The sequence below is a fragment of the Haliotis rufescens genome, unplaced genomic scaffold (assembly GCF_023055435.1).
Source record: "Haliotis rufescens isolate VD_foot unplaced genomic scaffold, xgHalRufe1.0.p SCAF_4, whole genome shotgun sequence".
Lineage (NCBI taxonomy): Eukaryota > Metazoa > Mollusca > Gastropoda > Lepetellida > Haliotidae > Haliotis > Haliotis rufescens.
In genome coordinates this window covers 47,338,918-47,364,514 of record NW_025964112.1, presented here as the reverse complement: position 1 = coordinate 47,364,514, position 25,597 = coordinate 47,338,918, and the positions used below count along the sequence as shown (strand labels likewise).

General features: G+C 39.0%; 1 protein-coding gene across 1 annotated transcript in view; it reads left to right on the top strand.

Moving 5' to 3' along the window:
- The window catches only part of LOC124151894 (homeobox protein Hox-D10-like), a 127,450-nt gene that overhangs the window by 27,358 nt on the left and 74,495 nt on the right, over nucleotides 1-25,597 (top strand). The window lies entirely within an intron of this gene.

The following is a 25,597-nucleotide window of genomic DNA, read 5'->3' as shown; positions in this document are numbered from 1 at the left end:
AGATATTTATTAGTTATTAGGATAATTGGGAAAACGTTTGCGTAACTATCTCAAATAAGAAATTCAGGTACCTGCACGGTTCCGATTGCACTTAAATAGACAATAACGTCAGTGTATGTGACGTTAAGAGCTCAAATAATATGATATATACTGCTCTTGGTATGCTTGCGAAGTTTCTTGTTGTTCTACCATTATACAGTATAATTCTCATAGAGTGGTTCTGTGAGTGGATAATACGACAAACTCAGTATATTTGATCTATATACAATAAACAGTGATTTATGAAGAATTGTTAATGCTGTAGTACTACCCTACCATCCTAATGCGCCCCAGTCCTTCCCCCTCACCGTATGTTGTCCCATTCATTTTTCCTAGCCCCACTGAGCTAAAAGCGACACCTTTTCAAAAATAGTAAGGAATTTCTACCAAAAGCAGAATGCATTGTACGATTCCATCTATATCATAACCATGTGTTTATGAATCACTACCAAATAGTAATGGTACCAGGTTAAAAGCAGGGTCAGCTGTACGATTCCAAGTATAGCATTATCATATGTATATGAATCACTATCAAGTAGAGATGATACCATATGTTCGTGAAAAGATGAACGTATCCCGCCCAACCGGTGACATGTCACAAACACATGCAAAGGCAAGTCAAATGTTCACCTGCAAAAACAAACATGGGAACATCCTCTACATGTCTCTCAAACTACTTTGCTACCCAGCCTTCTTTCCACACCGAATGTCCCAGGCCCTGTTCCCATCCCCAATTGGGACACTGGTCCTGTTCCTTTCCCACACTGAGACACTAAACCTGTGCCCCTGTATGCATCCACTATTAAGATCATACCCCTGTACCAACCCATCTTAAAACCCTCTACCTATACCCACCCCCTATTGTTACCATAGCCCTATTTGGACGAGACACCATATATACCTATTCATCATGTTCTTTGTGATCTATGATTTGTTTTATTCTTAATAGACGGAACACAAGACCCATGTGCCCATGTGTTTTTTAGGTGAACAATTGACTTGCCGTTGCATGTTTTTATGATGGGGCAGGATAAGCTCAAATTTTCGATAAGCTCACACTTGATATCATCACTATTTGATATTGATATGCTCATGATCTGGTCGGAATCGTACAATCGACTCTGCTTTTGGCAGAGATTTCGTAGGAATAGGGAAACGGTTTTGTCGCTGTTATTTCCTCCCCTATTGAGATCCCAGCCCGGTCTCCATCCTCTATTGAGACTCTGCCCATGTCTCCATCTCCAACCATCGTGGCCCCCAGCCCCATTCATATGGAATCCAATCCGCATCGCCCTTATGCCTCCCTGTCCACATCCCCTTTCTATCTACTCAATACCAATTCCCCTAATCTGTTCACAACCCTATTCCATTCCCGCTTATGTAGTCCAAACACAATCCCCACCAACCATATCTCGCCCTACGTCTGCCCAAAATGGGGTCGAACCTCTGTCCCCATCCTGCAAACGTCATTGCACATCTTCCCTATCTTTCCCCCTCTTTCTCAATCCCCCGTATGTAGCCTCTCACCCTCTCATATTGAAATAGTTTGATACAATATGAATGATTGTTGTCTGATCTGATCCCTTTGAACCCCCACCATGTGACGACAACGTTAACGCTACGAAGTACAACCGAGCGTCAGCGAGTAAGATTAATGATAACATATAACTAGATGATACATCGCAAGGCGACCTCTTGACATCGGAAACATCTTAAGTTTCACGGAATTCACCTTCTCTCGTGCGGAGCTCGCGACTCGTCGATTGGGGAAGTTTTTACCTTCCGGCATACTCGTGTGTGTCCATCGGCCATTGCTGTGATATATTGTCAATTTCCTTCCAAATCAGCAGAACCAGTTCATGACATCTTAAAATTATCAATCATCACACCATCTTATTTAAGGGGAAAGCAATCGAGCGATATGACTCAACGGAGACTTTCTTAGGAGCAATTTTCTTGAGAACAATTAGGAGGTTTCTAGTGTTTCAGCTACTCGGAGAGATACCCTTTGTCAATACGGCCTGGAAGTTCACAAGTTGACGCATTTTATAGCTATTTCAGTTAGTTTGCTTCTGTCATTAATCTTCCGAACTTTCCTTTCCCTTTTCACATTGTCTAGGCTAATTTTGACTTCACACGCCGGAGAGTTCCACTTCCCGCCCTGGTCGCGGCGAAATCACGCGAGACTTCTCGCGATCGATCATGGGCAGACGACACCTCACCTAGACTCCCGCATTGAACGGCAAAGGCGAGAGATGTTCATCAACGTTGACATGCTGGAATTACGGGGTCCTATAAGTTTGATATGGCCTACCACTTTACAGGCTCTCATCACGCTATCAACAGGAAAGAGGCGATTTTGACACAGGGGAAACTCCACGGACTCACTACAACTGTTTCCGACAACTGATGAGATGGGTCATGTAGGCAAACGAGTTGCCACCATGCAGAAAACAGGAGTCGACCGATACTCGAGTCCTCTTAAACAGCATTTCAGGTCATCATTATACAGTTCAAGACCTGATGTAGAGATCTCCATGAAATCCCTTCTTTTAAATAGTCAACGTTGTCCAAATTATAATCTCACCCTAAACGATACGCAGAAACCCGCAGTCGACCATTACCCACGGCCTCTTAAGCAATTCAGTTCATCATGTATACAGTTCGATACATGATTCACAGATATAGATCTTCATAAAGTCCTTTTTTAAATGGCCAACGTTGTCCGAATTATAGACTGACCCTAACCGCAACACAGAAACTCGCAGTCGACCAATACCCACGGCCTCTTAAGGAACAGTTCAGTTCATCTTGTACACAGTTCGATACGTGATTCAGAGATATAGATCTTCATAAAGTCCTTTCTTCTAAATGGTCAACGTTGTCCAAATAAAAGATGACCATAAACGTCTGAGAATGACCTTGCCCCTTACTTGTTCAGGCAACCATAATGGATTATACTGAAACCCCACATAGCAACCCCGGGCTATGCATGGTTGGATGTATTATATTATATGGATATATGAAAGAAAGAGTGCGTGCATCCGGAATAATCTCGAGCCACAGATGTTGAAACCTGCAAATATACTTATTGAATTTTACCTCAAGCAAAACGCAGTTGCACGTATAAAGGTTTCCTATAAGACTTTGCAATGCTCAGCAAGAAAGCTACTGAATCGTTATTTGTATTAGTGATTGTGTGAGTAAATGAAAGCGCAGAATGCATTTTAAACACACATTGCTAAAGGATGACTTCTCGCATTGGCAGATCAAAGGCTTTTAAAAGGTCAACGGGGAGTCAGGATGCTGATATGGCATACAAAAAACATTTCCATAATCATAAGAAATCTCATATCATACCACAAGCATATTTTTATGAATCAATATGAAATAGTAACCTGCCCTACTGGCGGCACCCGTCACAAACACAAAACTCCGGAACAAGTCAAAATAAGGAACTGCAATGGACATCATTTTGATTTCTCATGCGTCAAAATTATGTGTCTACCATAAAACCTTTGAGAAAAATTTACTTAGGCATTGAATGTTGTAACCCCGATCAAACAAGTTATGAACAAGATTATACAACAGTGTTTATGACATAATAGGGGAAATGAATGCAAATTACTTACACTGGAACCACCAGTGTATCGTACGTCTATGGGAAAAGGTACAGTCTACTACTCGAATGGTTTCAACAACGCCTTACTCATCCTGGAATTAACAGAACACCCTAACCTGCTGAACATTCTAAAAGACTATAATAATTCCAAATTCCATTTCATTGGCATTTCAGATGGATGGACTGTCACATGCGTATGTAACCGTTTACATAAAAAATGATATATCATTGGACATAGGACATATCATGTTATATACGATCTTTAATATCTAATATCCAATAGCGTCTGTGACATGGTTCACACTAACTCACAGATATACTACCCATGAGGTCCAAACGGCTTGGAGGCCCAGCACCTGATCTCCTGTTGGTTATGTATCCTTTTAACAACCCAATGAATTATTGGAAGCCTTCATTTTGCTATCGGAACCACAATCCCACCCTCCTCTTCGCTGGCTTAAGTAGATTGTGATGTTCTATAACCAACTCTCGTACGTTGTACTGCTGACTCATCACTTCCCTGTGGTTAAGCTCTATTGCGAAGGTAAATGTCGGAACGGAAATGATTTAACTTATGCCTAGTCTTACACCGTTTTGTGTCGCTGACACCTTTTCAAGTAGATGACGAAATGAGGACCTTTTACTCAGGTATTTGATGATTGGAAACACCTGTGGTGGGGCTGATAGGATGTAATTGTTAAGGTAGCCTTTAAAACACGTTTGTATAGGCTTTTAACTCTAATATCCTTTCAAGTTCTCAAAGCCGCGAGAGTTCGCAACGCTAGACTTATACCTGTGATTTTTTTCTGCTGTTTCATAATTTGACTGAACATTTAAGGATCATTGATATAATTGGGAATTTTACCTGCTTTCTATATGGCTTGGTGGAATTAAATTGTTTATTCTTTGGAGCATAACGCTTGACAATACCGGGAAGGTGTTTACATGGGTGGTTTGAGGTTTATAGTTTGGTGAACACGTGGTATCATCACTATAAATAGTGATTCATAAACATATGCTCATGATATGGATGGAATTATACAATAAACTCTGCTTTAGGCAGAGAAAAGGTTTTGTGTTTTTTATTTAGTTTGTTTAAAGGATTGAGTAGCTCTTCAAAGTTGCCTGTATGCTCTGAAGTTCAATTTGATTTTTTACAGAGTCTGGATTATTTGTTGGATCAATGATTAGAATATATATGTAGAATGTTTGTAGTTTATTGAAAAACATATTTAACTATCGGTTACTCCTACTATTTATTTATGCCCAAGAAGGCGCATAAAATCCAATGAGGATCAAATGGCTTACGTTTGGGAAATGTCTTATGAAGAATTTGGACAGGCCACACTGAGATACGTTTGTATTATAATATCTCTATATGGGCAGTCTGCAATAGCATTATGCACTGAGTAATCATTATAAAAAAATCCCCAAAAGGCCCCCCATAACGAAAAAAATGTCCAATTTCCAACGGAAATGCAAATATCTCAATTCAGTGAAATCTCGGAACAGATAAAGTCAAATCATTTGTTAAGAATCATGAACGACGTTCGTTCTAAAACAAAATATTAAACCCGTCAATTTGAAATTCGTTCACGCAGCAAATTTATTTCCATTCTGTTGATTGGTTGGCTTTTAAAATGTGACCATGCATTTAACGTAATCATTGAATATGGACAGAAGTTTATAGTCTGGAACAAATACGGTGCTGGCGAAACTACCCGCGACAAAGGATACGAAGGTTGCTTCGCTATAATTGTGCAAATAGCTATAATTTAGTCGTCAGAGAAATTAAAGGTCACGACCTTTAGATATGGAAAGGTCACACGTGCTGTCTCGCGCCGTTCTGACACGAGGCGCTATAAATGAGGTATTCTTTCAAATCGGTCCGTAGCTATCTATGTTTGAGTGTTATTTAATTTTTGTTCGGCGTTTAGGTGTTCATGTAGGTGAATCGACCCTAACCGAAACCGGTTTGCTAATCTAGCCGTTATATTATATATTCATTAATAATAGTGTGGTTTTATTGACGTCGAAACCGACATAATTTTCTTTGATCACTTGCATTAACATGTTAAGTGAGGGGAAACTATATTTTTCAAACTACCCATTTTTCCCAAGACAGATCGAACACCTGATAATCATGAATTTAAAAAATACAGTTTTGATAAACAAAGTTAATATTTATAATATAAACAATTGAACATTTGTGCACGCAAATCAACGATTTACATTCATTATTTAATGAAATACTCTAAGGGTTATCTAATATATTGCAGTGAAGTAAATTTCTTGATTTCTATAAATGTCTATATAATTACTAAATTATGCAATTTTTACGTAAAATATCCGAAATATGGAAGAAGGGGGGCAACTCTTCTTTTCCTGCGTATTAAAGCCTCATTTTGTGGTATATCCCACAAAAAGTTATGAGCGAAGTTTATTTCTCACAGACGCTCATTAAATACACATATTCCCATAAAGAGCATATGATGTCAGTTTCAAACGAAACCTTTTATATTCGAGTAATTGTGCTTATTTTCTATTTTCATTGTCCCAGGACAAAGGTATAGGAGCATTCCTTCGTTTTATTCTGCTGTAAAGCAAAGATAATAATGATAACAAATTACTAAACATGTTCGACCCACTGGAGACCAAATAAGGACCACTGAGGAGAAATGAAGCTTAGTCCTGAAGAGCTCGATACCTGAGTTTGGTTGTTCATGCCATAAATCGTCAGCTGAACGATTCTTCGATTTTCTTTTAATATTAGTTACAAAGCTTTACATGAGTAAAACTTTACAACAGCTATAATATACAGGAGGGAGATGGTTACTATTACAGTTCTTGAAAACATCGATGGATTGAAGCGTTAATGTTTCTGGTAATTTCTACACTGTTACTTTTACAGTGTAGTTTAAGCACACACTTTACATCTTATAATTACAACATTTCAAGATAGTTTCTGACAAAAAAATAAATGGAAATAACGCACACGTGCAAGTCTAATACGTAGATCACGTGACAGAACAATTTATAACTTCCAAGGATGTAAGAATGAGTGGGTGGTCGAGGGGAAGGCATCGTAATACTTAGATAATATTTCTCTTTTAACGTCCCTGTTTTCACTCTATTACGGAAGGGAGCTATTCGTGTTATTTATGCACGCCAGCGTGAATCAACGTAAAGCAAAGCGGGCATCACGTGATTCTTATTCTGACGTTAAGACAGATAACTCCTGTCAGCACAACACATTTTCTTAATTTCTACCCATTTAGATTTTAGGGTATGTAGTTTTGGGTTCGACTCCCCGCTATGCCTGTGGAATATTAGTGAAAGCCAGGACACATCTATCTTGTACTTGGACGTCCTGTCGTACCCACGTGAGCTGCCTGAATAAATCTATCAATTAAAGGCACGTGTTGGCAATTGATGAGATATTGACTAAATTATTCTCGAGTTACACAGTGTCGTTTGTTTTCCTCATGTCATTCATGAAAGCTGAATTTTTGGGAACTATTCTCTTGACAAAGATACAGAGGAACGGGGCATGGAAAAAAAGTCTTTTAATTGAAATTGATGACCCCTCAATTGACATTCTTGCGTATGGATTAAGTTACTTTCGTAGCTTTATTGTAATTTATTAGTCTCTTAGAGATTTCACGTTTGGCTTTTCATATATGTTATGTCTGGTGTTGATTTCGTTTTCCGTGTTCGTTTTGTTATACATTTCATGAGCTTCCCATCTTATCGAGAATCTGTTCGGAGTTCATTACATGTTTGACTATACAACGAACGGTATGTACTGGCATTTTTTTGAATCAATTTGTTTTATATCTTTTGCACATTTATTTCAGGATGACCTGTAGTCAGCATAAAGATCTTATACCGACTTTGTTCGTAGGAACCAATGAATTTTAGATCAGTTACGTTAATAATAAATGTACATTTTGATCAACAAGTTACCATTTTGCAGTGAGTAAACGACGTTTCAGTTCACCATGTATCCTTTACATTACTGAAACAATTCGTCACAGAAATTTACCAACTAATTATTTAAATCAATTATATCAGCATTCAATGCACGCATTTGGCTCAATACGTAGAAGTCTTTAAATGTAGATTCGTCTAAAAGCGAGTATTTGTTTAGTAACCACATCAATTTGATGTGCGTAGAATACAATATTTGCATACAACATTTATTCTCTCTGGTCATTAACTGCAGAGAATGAATGCATTTTCAATATGATATTAAATCTTTTTTTTTACCAATGCGTTGATTAAATTTTAAACATGTGGATTATTCACCACGTTAAAATGCTTTGGTTTATGGCATGCTCTGAAGATCAAGGGAAAGAAAACAGTAGTACAAAGGAGTATAGATTTCGTAAATTTGACGTCCAGTATGATCCGCGGACTCCGTGGCAATAAACTAATGGTTGCGCCAATAGGCAACAAACATTAATGACCAATGAAGTACACAATAACATGTCAATGGCATGATGTACAGAACTTTTGTTTCGTCATCCCTGCACGTCATCTTTGGATGCAAGTTTGAGGATACAATCGATAGGCATTTGTTTGATCCTTCTCATAAGATCGATAAATAGGACGTTCTTTTTAGCTTAATGTTTTAGTTATCGTCAGTGTAAGGCAATGCTGATGCTAATGTAGATAATGCATTGATAATCTATTTGTGTCAGTAATTTTATACTTTGACAGTTGTTCAAATTGTTGAACGTATTTGCCATGTCCATTTCAGTCAACATTGTTCTGCATTTCGCTGACGCAAAATCGAAAATATAAAAAATTTGATTTACGTCCACAAAAAAAAAATCTGGTTGAAGGAAATAATGAATTAATCAGACGGTATGTAGGGACTTGTTTCCAATGATCAATATGCAAATACAATTAATCAGTTTGTTTGCGAATGTGTATAGAACTGTCTTCAGTTCATATCTGCGGTTAACATTACTAAATATATAATATATGACAATATAAAACGAATCATGTATATACTATCGCCTTGAAGTTTCTTTATACACAAAATATCGTTCAACCAACATATATACACATGCTCACCGTGTCAAAAACGCTTGTTTTGGCATTCAAAGGACAAAAACAGACAAAAGTATGTATATCACAACTCAATACCCAACCTTGTATGCTTAAGTAAAATAACTACCATCCTTACTTTTCATTTGTTTAAGCTACACGCTTTCATTTGTCAAAACTAAAAAAAAGTGTGACCAGATGTAAGTCAATTCATTATGTATCTTAAAGTTATGACTTAAATTCCTGTTTGAATAAAGGTATCCGTTTAAACAACGGGTCACTTTGCAGAGGTGACGTTTATGTGAAGTATGTATTTTCGGGTCAATGTTTTATCCATAACATTATGTGTCACACTATTAAAAATAGGGTCTGTGATATGAAACAATGATTGTATTCAAGTAAAATACATGTATATGCAATCTGTAGCATTAAGGTTAGAGAGTGTGGTGCTATGTGTGCATGTGTGCAATTATACATGGAAAACACTGGTGCTGAATTATTTTTATAATACTTTTTTATGATAGCAAGGACACTTATATGTTTCTATGCGACTTTATGCTTGCCATTAAATTTTGATATGCTAATACATTATCAGCAGGATTATGTTTATAATGAAGAACAGTGGCATAATGCGATGAAACCTTCCCACTATCAACAGATGCCATCGCTCTAACAGGTGGGGCCCTCAAACAAGCTTTAAAAGTCCACTTTTAAAAATGTACATAAAAGTTTAGTTTTTTGGATCCGAACTACAGTTTCACAAGGTTCAATTGATGCACTTCAGGAGACTTTTCCTTAACCCAATACACTGCAATCAACATATGTTTGCCCCAAATGTTATCTCAACTCTTTGAAATGGACATAAATGTCAAATTTTAACAACCTTGAAATGCTCTTGGGATATTTCTTGGTACTAACTCTTTGAAACCTTCAGACGCCCCTACATAGGTCATCTGGGGTTAAAAAAAGTAATTTTGCTGTAGGAATGGTACATGGCCCTATATTGCGCACGTAATTAGAGAGTGGAAAAATAAAAATGCGGATGATAAGCAATGGGTAGATAATTGTTTTACAGCTTGGTGAAATGAACTTCCTTGATTGAAGATTACTGGAAACAAAAAGGAAGTCGAGTGATAAATGAGTATTGATTAAGATCGTTGTATAGGAGATAGGTAGTAATCAAAGCGTGTTGCATCAGCAGATGAGGATGTGGATGAACCTGCAGATAACTGTAGCTGGAAGGAAGAAGGTGGTGTTTGAGATGTTGAGATTCAGCAGTGCAGGTTAAATTAGTTGGGAGCACATTCGTTTTGGATGATATTTATTTTTTGTTGTGAAGTATATTTCTAGGTACCCTGGTACACAGCACGATATAGCGTGGAGCGATTGCTTTTGAACCGATGTTACAATGGATAAACAATATCCAATCTCAACATACTCGTTTTATTCAATGTCGGTTCATTGATGTTTATAAGTTTAAGCTATTATTGTTGTTGCTGCTGTTGCTCCTGCTACTACTGTTCCTGATGTTACTACTACTACTACTCCTGCTGTTGTTTTCTTTACTACTACTACTACTACTACTACTACTGCTACTACTACTACTACTACTACTACTACTACTACTACTACTACTACTACTACTACTACTACTGCTTACGTTATAACTACTACTTCTGACCCGTGAAGATCCGAGGTAGAATAGCAGCCCATTCTTGCCGTAAAAGGCGACTATTCTTGTCGTAAGAGGCGACTAACGGGATCGGGTGGTCTGGATCGCTGACTTGGTTGTTGCATGTCATCGTAATCCAATTGTGTAGTTAGATGCTCATGATGTCAATTACTCGATTCTCTTGTTCAGGCTCGATTATTTACAGAATTCCGTCATATAACGGGATAATTGCTGAGTGCGGTGTTAAAACAACAAACAAAACTGCTACTGTGCTGCTACTACTACTACTACTACTACTACTACTACTACTACTACTACTATTATTAGCATTATTATTATTATTATTATAATAATAATTATTATTATTATCATTATTCCACTGCTCCTATGTTTGAACGGTCTTTACAATAATTTTGAATTTCTCGGTCAAACATCAATCGTCTTGCAAATGCACACGAATGTGCTTTCCATGAACAAGGAAAATGGTTCGAATAGCTTCAAACTTCCTCTGATATTTATTACTTTATAAATCATGTTTTACAATACCAAATCTTTAACGTCTCGGTCTCCAACTACAATATTCCACTAGAGAGTGCGCCAGAGCTTGCTTCGTTAGGCTGCTTCTGATTTCTCCGACTCACGTTGCGCAAAATGGACTTCTAATAGAGCCTCCTTATCGATTTTATTGCTACATTACCTAGTAAATCTTGTTTTATTTGGAAAGGCCAAACCCCAATAGAACAAACTGGATATCCTACACTTGCCCTGCCATTCCCCGCCTAAACATGACCAACAGGCTGTGTTTGTGGTCCATGAGACACAGGGTTGATAACTCATCTGAAGCTACAAAGACTGGTTCTGACGACTTTGGCTGGTTGAAGGGAGGACAGATAAAGGGAAACAAATTGGAACTGATACGGTTCCTTGGTGATTTCAAGGTCACATGGGCGGAGTAAGCGGATAGAAGTTGTATGTTCCTCTATGGGAATGCTTACATGGGTTTTAGAAATGAAATACAGTTTTAAAAACAGTGTGAAATATTAAAGTGAGGGAGTGAGTTTGGTTTAACGCCGTTTTTAACAGTATTCCAGTTATATCACGGCGTGTCAGCTTAATGTGGGAGGAAAGCCCGAAGTAATGCAGGTCTCAGACGTTTACCACTTCGGTGAAACCCACGAGCACGGGTATGGTGCTGACAATCCTAGAAACATAATCGGGGCGAACCGGGATTCGAGTGAAATATTAAAAAGATGTAGGATGTGTATGCACTATATAACGCAATACCCCTGTTGAGAAATCGGAAATGAAAACTGCCCTTTAGGAACATTTCATACAAAATCCCGACCACCATGTTTCCTGGCCACAAACTAAGATTCTCCACCCAACCTCAGTCATTGGGAAAAGAGGTAACTTCAAGAAAGCATCGAAATCCATTGAAAGAAGTTAGCCATTAACACAGACCAAGGTATATACCTACCCAGTGGGTACTCCACTGTGCCATAATCACATCATCAACCACTATGGCCATCTTGATTGCCTTATTGCTTTTGTCACAATAGCCAACACCTTGTCTTCACCACACCTCCAGTGTACTTAATTGAATCCTGTCCTGTTAATCCCATTGGCTTCGTCATTACATTGTTATCTGAGAGAGCAGTGGAGATAGTAGTGGTAATAGTATTAGTGGTACTGACAGTATTAGTATTAGTGGTAGTGGAAGTAGTAGTAGTAGTAGTGGTAGTAGTAGTAGTAGTAGTAGTAGTAGTAGTAGTAGTAGTTGTAGTAGTGATTGTAGCAGATGTAATAATTGAAGAATCCGTAGTGGTATTATTATCATAAGTAATAGTGGTGGTAGTAGTTGTCGTAGTGGTAGTAGTAGTGGTTGTATTGGAAGTAGTAGTAGTAGTTGTGGTGGTTGTAATAGTAGTGGTAGTATTACAATATAAGTCGTAATGGCAATAGCAGTAGTAATGATAATAATAGTAGTAGTAGTCGTAATACTAATACTATTAGTGGTCGAAACGGTAAATACTAGTAGTTGTTGTAGTCGACATGGGAATAGTGGTAGTCGTTGAAGTGGTAGTAGTAGTAGTAGTAGTCGTGGTGGTGGATGTAGTAGTAGAAATATTAGTATAAGTAGTAATGGTAGTAGTAGTAGTAGTAGTAGTAGTAGTAGTAATAATAATAATAATAATCGCTTTCGAAATGTCACGCTTGCATCCCAAGTACCAAGTTGTCCGACTCCCCGTCGTTCTCGGTGCCTTAGGTTTAGTACCTCCCAGTCTACAGCCCTTCTGACAATCTGGGTAATGCAGAAGGCTGCAGTGTTGGGGAGTCTTCACATTCTCCGAAAAGTTCTGGGTGGGTTTGACTAGGCAGCGCTTCCTGGGAGAAGTCCCATTCGCTGTGTGGGCTGCGTGTAGAGGGGGGCAAGGGCCCTGAGCTGATGATGAACCTAACCAGCCGGACTGTGCCAGGATCACCCAAACCCTCTTTGCTGCATTTTTTATTTTAATCTGTAGTAATAATAATAATAATAATAATAATGGTGGTTGTAGTAGTAGTATTAATATAAGTCATAATGGTAATAGCAGTAGTAGTGATAATAATACTAGTAGTAGTTGTCGTAATAGTAATACTGATAGTACAGTAGACTACGGTTAAAACGAACACGCTTATAACGAACTGACGGATATAACGAACTACTTTTTCGCTGTAGTTATGCTGTATATATGCCTATAACGAACTACGGTTATAACGAACTAAAATTAGTAGTCCCTTTGATTTCGTTATAACCGTAGTTTACTGTAGTTGTTAGTCGAAATTGTAAATAGTAGTAGTTGTTGTAGTCGAAATTGTAAATAGTAGTAGTTGTAGTCGAAATGGTAATAGTAGTAGTCGTCGTAGTGGTAGTAGTAGCAGCAGCAGCAGCAGCAGTATTAGTATTATTATTATTATTATTAGTAGTAGTAGTAGTAGTAGTAGTAGTAGTAGTAGTAGCAGAAGTAGTCGTGATAACAATAGAAGCAGTAGTAGTAGTGGTGGTGACCCCAGTAGTAGTAGTGGTGGTGGAATTTGCCGAAAGCACGTGTTGCTGCGAGGCATTGTAGTCACACGACAAAGTCCCATGGAATGTACAGTTTGGCTTGAGGTCCACGTGGGACGGGAATGTTTGTTTGTGTTGATTCATAACAGCTGCCTCATAATGTAATGTAAACAACGTGCAGAGAGAAACATGAACTACGAATTCCGTTTAATTGCCATCATTTTACAGATACAGATTATATTTTAAACGAGTGTCGTTTCACACACATATTTGATACGGGCCACTTCCATCGATATGAAGAACTCCCTCAGTTGCGGTCTGTTTCATGACGCCACCATGACGTCACACGTGAACCGACTGTCAACTCCAACCATACAACAACAAACACTATAAAAAATATAATCATCAGAGACATAAAATACAAAACATGTGCAAACGTATGAGCAAGCAATGCACTTTCACGCTACCGTTGATTATACCGATAACTGCAGACTATTGTTCTTATGTACGTTCAAACGTAGACATCACACAGAGGGTGTCAGACTCCCAATGGGTAGTGAACATGTGAAGAGCTATCCATGGGACAGGTGGAAAACGTCTTTCAAAATGTCTGGTTGCTTGGGGCAACAGGGGCTTACCACGCTCAAAAATGCAGAAATGTCAGAAAATAATGCAAATATGCACAAACCATAGCGCCAAGCTTAGGTAAAAAATGGATCAGTTTCATAACAAAGAACCAAGAAAATATATACGTGCTCGTTTCCCTGGTGACTACCAAACACAGGAAGGAAAGGCGGACAGCGATTTACTTTCTGTTGCAGCGAGGATTATGAGAACTTCATGAGTTAAACGAACCTTGTAAAATGGCCATTTGCACAAGTGCAAAGGGATTTGAAGAAACGCGTGGCTTTGATTCCATTTTTTGTCTTCATGAAGAATGTCTTAAGTGTATCTCGAGTTATGGTATGAATACGTCCCGTTCGAATGCAATATGTTTGCTATTTTACGGGTTTTAATGCGAAGAGTGTCCACATTATTAAGGAGTCCAATCATATTTAAGGTAAAGCTATCTTGAAATATTACGAAAATGATGTGATATAGTGAGGCCAATATATCGACCGGTCGTCAAAGTTTAAAACATGTATATTTTCATAGCCCTTTATCGAAGGGGGCTTTATACTAATTACCATAAATCAAAACAAAAAAGGGGCTTAATGTTAAATTTACTCGAGCTAAGCACATTGCTTTTCGCTCGAAAAGGGAAAACGAATAGAAGTGTCGCCAACCTTGCCCTCAAACGATAAATTACAACCCAACTCTAAGCCCAGCAAATCAAAATCATAAGCACTTTTGCGAGTGTCAATTTCAAGAAATGCTGGTCCTGTGAAATAAATCATTCCACAACAGGAAGGTACTCATACACGTCACTCACTAGCGCTAGGGGTGTACGTCCAACGATGAATCAAGGAATGGAAGAATATTAGCAATATATAACGGTAGCCCTCCTGCTCTTCGATGCTTTATGAATCACACCAGTCGGCTACTTGGCCTGCCGTCACTTCAAAGCACCGACTGAGAGTTATATATATGAATACGACAAATACTTTTCAGCAGAGCTGCCATTTTTGAATTTTCAGAAATCCTACGAAGATTTCTTCAGGCCTGTTGCCTCGGTGTCTAGGTCGCAGTGTCATAAATCATGGCCCCCTAGCCAGAAACACTAGTTTTCCGAGGCTATTATTCTCACCCAAAAGAATGCCTATTGATATTTATCATACTGTTAGACATTCGAATAAATAATACATAATTACCCACATACAGTAAGCGACCGTGAGACGACTTGTTACATTTTTTGCTTCAGGGTAATCATGGTCCTTCTGGAAAAAAAAGTATAGGAGATCTGTGTTATCTAGGATCTTGTTACTTTGGCGATCTCCACGTTTGGCGAAACACGTGTTTCTATCGTATGTCCGACGTTGTGTTATTTGGGAAACCCGTTAACCAGGAGTATCCTTGTTTGAAGTCAGGCCTGTCCATTTGAACGATGTTCTGTACAGTGCTACAAGTATTTATTCATGACTCTGTACTTATCTTAAAACGTCCTCGTCGAAATAACGTGTATTAAACAAACTAAAGTTACTTTTTTGGCAATAGATTTTTCCAAGCATACTAAACCCGACCCGATTTACATTCCGTCACACATTTCTTTCTGTACCTTTTTCTATTTTCGTATCTTGTTCAGAATATTGTCATCACATAGTATAGCTGCTGAAAGAATATTTCAGATGATATGTCAACATATAATAACTTTATTCAACTGCTTCTTTTTGCAATCAATCATTTTAAATATGTGAAGCTCTCAAAATTCGTATAAGCTTTGACGACAAAAATGAAAAAAAAGAGGCTTTACTTTTTCGCTTCAAATCAAAGTCAGCATGATATATAAGGCACGCAACAAAGCCTTAACAAGTCCTCCACACGTATGATGCTTAATCTTAATTTTATTTACGTTCGTGACAAAACTTCCATCCAGGCTCCTGACCATAAATCTTAGCCCTTGTGTGTTTTTTATTAAGAAGGTCCAATCCATATGTTTGGCTCACCTAACTAATATCTGCTTCCGTTCAGTACCATATATCCAGCCAAAACATCTCATACGATTTTTCGCTTCACGAAAGTGATCATGGGAAGCTGCTATACGATGCTTCGAATCCCTAACACGTGTTGAATGTCGATACAGGTTGATATCTTTCCCACTCCTAACCTTCAAAGGAATACGGTGGCCGAACACAATCTGAAAAAAACTAGGAAGCCATCGCAGTAGCAATTGGTTAAGACGCGTGTGCGTTCTTTTGCCAATCGCCCAAAAATAATCTTCAAAGAGAAAATTCATTTCCGAAATTCGTCAATTCCACGATTTAAGTAGTTTTGCATATTTTGGAGATAATCTAATATATTCCCGCTTCTGTAGCCTTTGTGGTCTGTTATGCTTGGTTTAAAATAAAGTCATATATTTTCAATGACATCTTTTCTTGCCAAAACCATCTGGAGAATATGCCTGAATGTATTGACATGCAATATTAAAGCAACATATTGGGTATCTAAGTTTGTTTATTTCAAACTATGTTTGCTTGTAAAACAAAAATATACCCCACTTATATTTCCTTTCAAGTGTTGTTAAGAAAACGGAGAAATTGTTGGAAAACAAATAAAACTGCTCGTATGTAAAACAACAGTGCCCTTTGGAAGAAAAACACACAGGGAAACAAGAGATTTGTTTCTCTGTGAAACGTATCGTGAATGGGTTAAAATACAACATATGTCTGTTTGGTGTTCTGTAACGTAAATAGCCGACCCGGCTGTGTATAACTTACAATTCACACTCCACTTCTAAAACCTAGTTGCGCAGAAAATATAAGGTTATTTCAAAATATAAAAAATGACATGATCTAATTTGCATATTCCATTATTCGGGTTAACTCGATCATTCCAACTGGCCCATACAAAGCGTTGTGAGTTTATCACTTTGTTGGCGTGCAGAATACTCATATTAAGTTTAGGACTGACTGACTGACTAACTGAGTATGGTTTTACGCCGCTTTTAGCAATATTCCAGCAATATCACGGCGGGGGACACCAGAAATGGGCTTCACACATTGTACCCATGTCGGGAATCGAACCCGGGTCTTCGGCGTGACGAGCGAACGCTTTAACCACTAGGCTACCGTTAAGTTTAGAACACAACTGTATGGAAGACAAAAGAATCCCAGTACACTCAGTGGTAGTTATGTTTCGGCAACAGGACATACTTACCCTTTTCGCGAACACCTGGTGTCATCACTGATTATTAGTGATCTAATCATATAATTTTCACAGCTGTTTTGGCTTTTACGCCCAATGGAATCTGTTTCTTCAGATAATCGAGACTGGTTATTCTCAGTCGCTTTACATTTTCCCAAAACTCCACTCACTCAATCTGACCAGGGAATACTGTTTTGGCGAACTTAATGATCATATGAAGTTATTCGTGGTACGTGTCAGTCGAGTCCGGTTGTATTTGAGAAATATAATGATTCGAAAGATCCATTTTGTCTGAGGGCCTTAAGGTTAAGTTGTGTTGTAAAATAATAGTCCCTTTGAGTTCGTTATAACCGTAGTTTACTGTATATGTTACTGTATCAATTAAATGTGTGCAATGATACCCTATTAGCCTTTTGTTTCTCTATAGCTCCTATGGTAATTGAGGTTTTCGTTGAGAACTCAACGTAAGCACATTTCTGGAAACGTTTGATAAGAATAAGTCTCAATGGCAACTTGTGTAATATTTTCTATTTTTAAGTACATCCTCCGAGAACTAGTTTGTGTCGATTATATCAAGTGATATCTCTTCTCCAAATCTGATTTTTCTCACCGTGAGTCCTAATTCATTACCTGTCATATACATATAAAACGCATAAACACTTGATTTTACGACTTGTTTTATATTTAAAAGAAGATATATTTAACAATAACATTTACAGTTATGGTGATTCATCATCGATTAAAACAGCTTGTATGACAACAGGTGTACGGCCAGAAGTTGTACTGTTAAATACATACTGACACGCGTCACATCTCTCTGAACAGAGACGGGAATAACTGATCATTCACAGTGAAACTCCCCAGCTAAAAATACCTCACGGGTGTTGTAATAAACAACGATTCCTAAAAACTATCCCAAATACAACTAAATATACACAAACAGCCACTAGAGTACCATCAACTGCAAGTTTTAATGTTTGAGCATCAGTTTTATGCCTGTTTGATAGGTGTTTTATTATTTCGCATGATAAAATGTAACATTTGGGTGTTAAGGAGCAATCAGCCACACATAGACTGTTATGAGTGTAGTTTATTCGGAAATTGACAAGTTTTACTCTCTGTCAGTCAATCACGCTGACAGTGCCTCGGAGGGGTTTAAGCACTACCTTGCCTGAAATATACAACTCCAGCCTCATTGTTTTCATTCTTCTTCTGAATAAGACTTCTCTTTTAAGAACATATAGCTGTAGGTGTCTTTGTTGATTGCTTTTTTGTTCTAGTGTTGAAACTGAGCCTTTGAAATAAACAAAAGAATGTCTCGCGGTTTCGACCTTGGTTAATTGTATTTTGTAAAAAGGCGGTTGCATAAAATTCATTGAGTTTAACATTGAAGTCCCTGTTCTGTGTATCCAGCTATGCTTTGTGACAAACAGAAAAGTCGAAAATGAGCTGTGAACATGTTTTGTTGCATATGGGATGGTGTTTATGTTGCTTGAATTGTATCGTCTTCAGGTTGGATAGCGCTGAGTGTGATCGCAGCATGATGAAGTTGTTAACTTCTTATCGTCTTCAGAAATGATGTCTTGAATTACGGTGAAATTATTTCGAAGAGTGTCGTCGGGTGAAGTATTAGACTTGCTCACTACCAAACTCGCACTTGTTGGATAAGTTATTCATGAGATGATTGAAATGTTAAATGTTTGAGAGAAGCTGGAGCTGTGTCTTAGGTTAGCTGATTGTGCCTGTGCACAATGGTGTTGTAGGTGCTCCTGTCGGACTTCGTGGTGTCTAGTTGTAGGTGTCCCTGTCGGACTTCGTGGTGTCTAGTTGTAGGTGTCCCTCTCGGACTTCATGGTATCTAGTTGTAGGTGTCCCTCTCGGACTTCGTGGTGTCTAGTTGTAGGTGTCCCTGTCGGACTTCGTGGTGTCTAGTTGTAGGTGTCCCTGTCGGACTTCATGCTGTCTAGTTGTAGGTGTCCCTGTCGGACTTCATGCTGTCTAGTTGTAGGTGTCCCTGTCGGACTTTATGCTGTCTAGTTGTAGGTGTCCCTGTCGGACTTCGTGGTGTCTAGTTGTAGGTGTCCCTGTCGGACTTCGTGGTGTCTAGTTGTAGGTGTCCCTGTCCGAATTCATGGTGTCTAGTTGTAGGTGTCCCTGTCGGACTTCATGCTGTCTAGTTGTAGGTGTCCCTGTCGGACTTCATGGTGTCTAGTTGTAGGTGTCCCTGTCGGACTTCGTGGTGTCTAGTTGTAGGTGTCCCTCTCGGACTTCGTGCTGTCTAGTTGTAGGTGTCCCTGTCGGACTTCATGCTGTCTAGTTGTAGGTGTCCCTCTCGGACTTCATGGTGTCTAGTTGTAAGTGTCCCTCTCGGACTTCATGGTGTCTAGTTGTAGGTGTCCCTGTCGGACTTCATGGTGTCTAGTTGTAGGTGTCCCTGTCGGACTTCATGCTGTCTAGTTGTAGGTGTCCCTCTCGGACTTCATGGTGTCTAGTTGTAGGTGTCCCTGTCGGACTTCATGGTGTCTAGTTGTAGGTGTCCCTCTCGGACTTCATGGTGTCTAGTTGTAGGTGTCCCTGTCGGACTTGGTTGTGTCTAGTTGTAGGTGTAACTAGTACGTATTTGTAGATGACACCCATCTATCTGTGTCACTCGTTGGTGTGTCTTCATCTATCGGTCCAAATTTTACGTATTTACTTATCTAAAAGGACAACATTAAAACAGGCAACAAAAGATGACAACACCAGTACAACAGCAAACATAAGTTGACAACAGTGATACAACAACTCAATTAAGTTAAATGCAAATGTAGTACTTGATGTCATTGCCCTGCAAATAGATACTTTCAGTCATAAGCAATAAGATGGCGCCACTGTTCAAAGTTGTGCCCCTTTGCCGAGCCAGGATCCTCCGCTGGTTCGCCGCTATGATGATCTTTGGTATGTCAGCACCATAAACATAGCCTAGGTGTCAGAAAGTAGCAAAGTCCAACTTCCTCACACAGCAAGATAACACATAGTAATGCGGCAGAACTTTTGTTCAAACCGGCATTTAGTCACACTCACTCACTCTATACATAAAAATGTGCACATGTTTATGCGCAATATCCACACCTTATAGCATGCTCAACGCGCTACATTATTACTCCGGTCAACTGGACCAGTGTGCTCTTGATTTTCGTTCTCACCTCCCTGGGGAGTGTACAACTCAAATTGCCCGTGGGGCACCAGAAGGTTAACAGTCACATTACCATCTCATACCACCGGGTACCCATTGACAGCTCCAGGAGACACCACATGTGTGTTCCAGTGTCCCAGTCCCAGGAGTCACGCTGCCGAGCGCGGTCACCTAACTACTGTCACGTTGATTTGTGACATGTGCGGTCGGGTAGCCTAGTGGTTAAAGCGTTCGCTCGTCACGCCGAAGACCCGGGTTCGATTCCCGACATGGGTACAATATGTGAAGCCCATTTCTGGTGTCCCCCGCCGTGATATTGCTGGAATATTGCTAAAAGCGGCGTAAAACCATACTCTCTCACTTACTCACTGTGACATGTGCCTTGAACGCAGGACCCCAATATTGAGAACCAGAGAAGTAGACATCCATAATCCACAAACAGTTAAAAAACATGGCATATGAAACAAAATACTGTACCTGCAAGAGCATACCGGATCAAACAGTCGAATCAGCGATGCTACATACCGTGGGTCGATCACGCAGTGCAGTGTAAGGCGGGAGAATGGGCATGGCCTGCTATTTCATAGCTGGGTATTGTGCTCGTATTCGATCTATTTTCTCAATCGTTGTCGTAACACCTTTGATGTGAATTCCTTTTGCGTGCATTCCAGTTGGCATAAAAGCTCAACGTACCGTGTACTGCTTGTGTGCAGTGTGGGTGTCGTTTGCCTTGACCTTGTCTTATTTAACCTTGACCCGATTTTGAATAGAAATGCACATTTCCTGAACCTAGGAAGTCAGGTTTGACGTTTCCTTCGTTTTCGTTGCAGTTTTTGTGGCTGACGAAGGAATTGATAAGGTCATTTGCATTGTGACGTTACAGAGAGTTGCTTGGCATTGACGTTATGAACACGTTGCCAAGGGATATAATCTAAGCTATGTATGACAGCAATAGAATGCATGAACTACATACAAATGGAGTGTTGCTTTTGAATAACAAATGTCATGACCAGCCCCAGAAACAAGTTCCACATACGCTTTGTTCTGTTTGATACTCAGCAATATTTCAGCTATATGATGGTGGTCTGTAAATAATCGTGTCTGGGCCAGACAATCCAGTGATTGACATCTTGAGCATCGATCAAAGCAAATTGGATACGAAGACGTCCATCAGCAAGTATGTATCATGCATGACTTCAATATCAGTCTTCGCAGATAGGGCGTGGTTTCATATGGGTTTGTTTCCGATTCACAGCAAATAATATATTATGAAAAAACGTTGACATATTGCTATTGAATATGTTCGTAATTATGACTGACAGCTGGATTTTCATTTTCAACTAGGTGCCAGTTTTGTAGGCATGGTCAAGTACACCAGTATGGGTACGAGTGTCGAAAACATACAACAACCGTGAGTGAGTGAGTTGGGATTAACGCCACTTTCAATTTCATTTATTTAACGACGTGTCAGCTTGATGTTGGAGGAGAGCCCGAAAGTATGAAAGTCTTCGACGTTTTCTACTTTGCTGAAACCGACGAGTACCAGTTTGGTGCTAATAAACCTAAAAACATAGCTAGGCCTAATGTGACATTCGAGCACACCATCACAGGTTACTGGCGCGCCTAAGGGACGTAACTCTCCACATCGTTCTGCGCCGGCATAGACGACTGGGTCACCCGTGCTCCCTACATACAGACAAAGACCCAACCATCAGCTAGTCAACAGGTCGCTGACACAAGATGACTAGTAATGTCTTCATCTTACCTCCTTGAAAATCTCCTTGTATTAAAAACTTGCTAATCTGCTAAACATGCATGTGATGAAACAAAATCCAATTTACATCATTGTGAACGTATCTGATATATAAAAAAAAGATTTCAAAAAGTGCTGCTCACTTCTTAAATCAGATCTAGTGGGCTAAAACGAGTCCTCATATTGCCCCGTCGTTATCATCGAAACGTGTGTCAATGCGTGTTTTAATTAATAAGCTTCCAAAAGGCTTTGCGGTAGACATGTAGATGACACTTCCAAATTTGAAACTTCAGTGAAAATTATGTCCGATGCAATACCTACCATATGTTCCCGTGTGGGTTTGTTACAATTGACTTGCCTCTGCATGTATTTGTGGCGTGTGGCAGAATACGCTCAACGTTTCGCGAACACCTGGTATCATCACTATCTGATAGTGATTCATGATATCGCGGACTCTGCTTTTAGCAGAGATTTCATATGATAATGGCAAAGGTTTTGTCGATTTTATTTCAATAAGATCAAATTACAATACACATGATAACCTAACACGTTAGACGAGATATGTTACTAAAATCGTACGTTTCTGAGTCACGGATAAAAAACCGTGTTTTATTCAGTATGTCAACTATGTTTATGAAAATCGAAACTTGCTTGTGATATAAGGTATTGTAAAATCGGCCGAATTGACAAAGGGGTGTTAGCGTTAGGCATGTTATAAGCTTTGCAAGCTAACATTGTTTCGTTAAACCTGTGTAATGTCTATAAAATGGTTTGAGTTTTCCAACTACAGTAACCTCTGTCTTCAACACATATGTTTATACTTTAACATAGAAACAAATATTGCAGTGTGGATCACGTCGTTGTGCAAATTGTAAGAATCCGTGTGAATCTCTGTTAGTATATGTTAAGATATGTTACTATGAACGAGTTGTGTGATGGACCCATAGCACACGCTGATCTCAGCGTTACAACGATTCCACATCTGTGTGGAAGTCTGAACGACAGTCTAAAGGCCAACGTGTTCAAAATGTCTCTGGTTTATAGGGAAGACTGTACCTATAGAACTAATTGTCAAACAGAATATATGATATACGTGTATATGAAATGACAATAGCACCGTATTTGTGTCGATGAAGTGATTGCATTGATGAAATATCATGTTAAGGTGTTTACCCTTTTCTTTTACATCTGGTGTCATCACTGATAGTTCACAATATCAATCACTGGATTGTCTGGTCGAGACTTGATTATTTATTTGCCGCCGTAATATAGCATAGTTTTTGCTGAGTGCGGCGCTAAACAACAAACAAATAACCGTGTTCAGTTCAAAGATGAAACTGTTTTCACATAGTTTGTCTAAGCGTTTACGTGTTTTCGCGAACACCTGGTGTCATTACTGATTTTCAGTGATCCATTCATTTCATTTTCACTGCTATGTTGCAATTTATATAATTAGGCAGGATGGATAATCGAGACTGGTTATTCTCTGGCGTTCACGTTTTATATTTATTGATACTAAAAGCGTTATTAAAAGTTAAAGACCTGTTTTTTTTATTTTTATTTTGTCAAACGTGTTATTGTGGTTGTTATAGAACTGTGGTCTCGTTTCGTACAAAGTTATCTACACGTAGAATTAGCTTACGGTAACATTTCCAGCTTATGTATCTGACTGATCGTATTGTGTTAGTCCTGTAAGCATCGACCCACGTGCCATCCATAACGTCGTACGTACAAGATGCAATCACCTGCACCTGCAGCTACATCTGATGATTGGTCTGGCAAACAAATAAACAAAAACGTTAAATGTAATACTGAAAGACATTGTCTCCCCACACAGATAGGCACTATCATAGGATCTCCATTATTTCACCAAATATGATTTCAAATAAAACGCTACCGTGTGATTACGTTAAAAACATTATGAGAGATGGCGAATCCTGGATGGACGGTCGGAGTGAAAATTAACAACAAAGGGGTGTTTTAACGCTAGATCATCGAAGATTTAAGATAGCCCATTTTCAGATCTCTTTTCACTATGAGCATTATTGCTGTTTTTGCGTTGATCATATAGATAACACCTTATGCAGAGAAAGAGAATACAAACGCGTGAATGGCTGAAGGATCGTTGGATACTTGCAATATGTCTACAATCCAAGACCTCACACTAACAAATGGTGGCCAAAACGTTAACGTTATTTTATCACCAACGGGCAAGATCCGAGGAACGCTAAATTAAAAGCAATAAAACTCCATTCTTAGCGCTAGTTCAAAGCCAAGAACTCGTTCTGCTTTGTAGTCAAACGACGTGCTGTCCCCACCAGACGGTAAAATATCGGAAACTATTGTTCCCGACGCTAAGGGGTTCGGGAAGCTGCGGAAAATTTAACGCTAGAGATGCCCACTTCTGTTTACCCCTGCTATGAGAAACAGGGGTAGGGTCTCACCTGGGGTGTAAGGCATAACTTCCACGAGGGTGGAGAAATTTATTAGGGGCTTACAGGTAGATGAGGGTATATTGCAGTGCAGTCTATTGATGGGTATGATCCTCCAACACTGGGCAATTTAAACCACACTGAAATGAACACGGTCGTATTTGCTATTAACATATTGTGACACTGATTGCATTGATGAATAGCCCGAGATTGACACATTGTCTCTCTCCGCATGTCCAGGCTGACCGCTGACAGAGTTACGTCGGCTATAAAACATTAATTCGGCCAGTAATTGTCCCTAATTTCGTGTATATTGTGAAATAACGATAAAAAACAAATTGTTACTCATTTGATTGACGTAAATGACTGGCATCGTAAGGTGTTTGCTATAAACTGACGCTCATCTACGTACTGTAATATTACAATTTCATCGCAGATTGCTTGTGACAAGTTAATGGCCTAATGATTGTGCCACACAGTTTGTGACGTTACGTAAATGGGTTGGTACCAGAGAAAATGCATTTAACACCAATAAAATACACTAAAAGTAATTGTAAAACTTCTTTTTTAGCGGTATTCTCATATTTTTTTTTAAAACGAATTTTGTAAGGTAAGTTAGGCAATAAACAACATTCGGTCAATGTCAGAATTTGTATAGTGGACGAGGTAGAATAGGGAACCTTTTTGAACCACGGGCAATGTCATTCTTTTAAGTTATGGAAAACTGTAATAATGCCATAACAATCATCAGATATGTTCAAATGGCTGACAAATAGCCATTTTTGTTTCTTACACTTGTAAGTGTTTTTGACATTTTCAGGTGCACAATAATGTTTAAATGGGGCGAAAAAGGGCGAGTTTACCTACTTCAAAAGAAATTCAAATTATCAACACGTCCGTGATCCAAACAGATTTTTACCGTATGTTTGTACTATCGTTATATCCTTCTCTTCAGAAAAATCAGCTGATGTCTACGACTTGCTGATGTACATTTATTAAGAT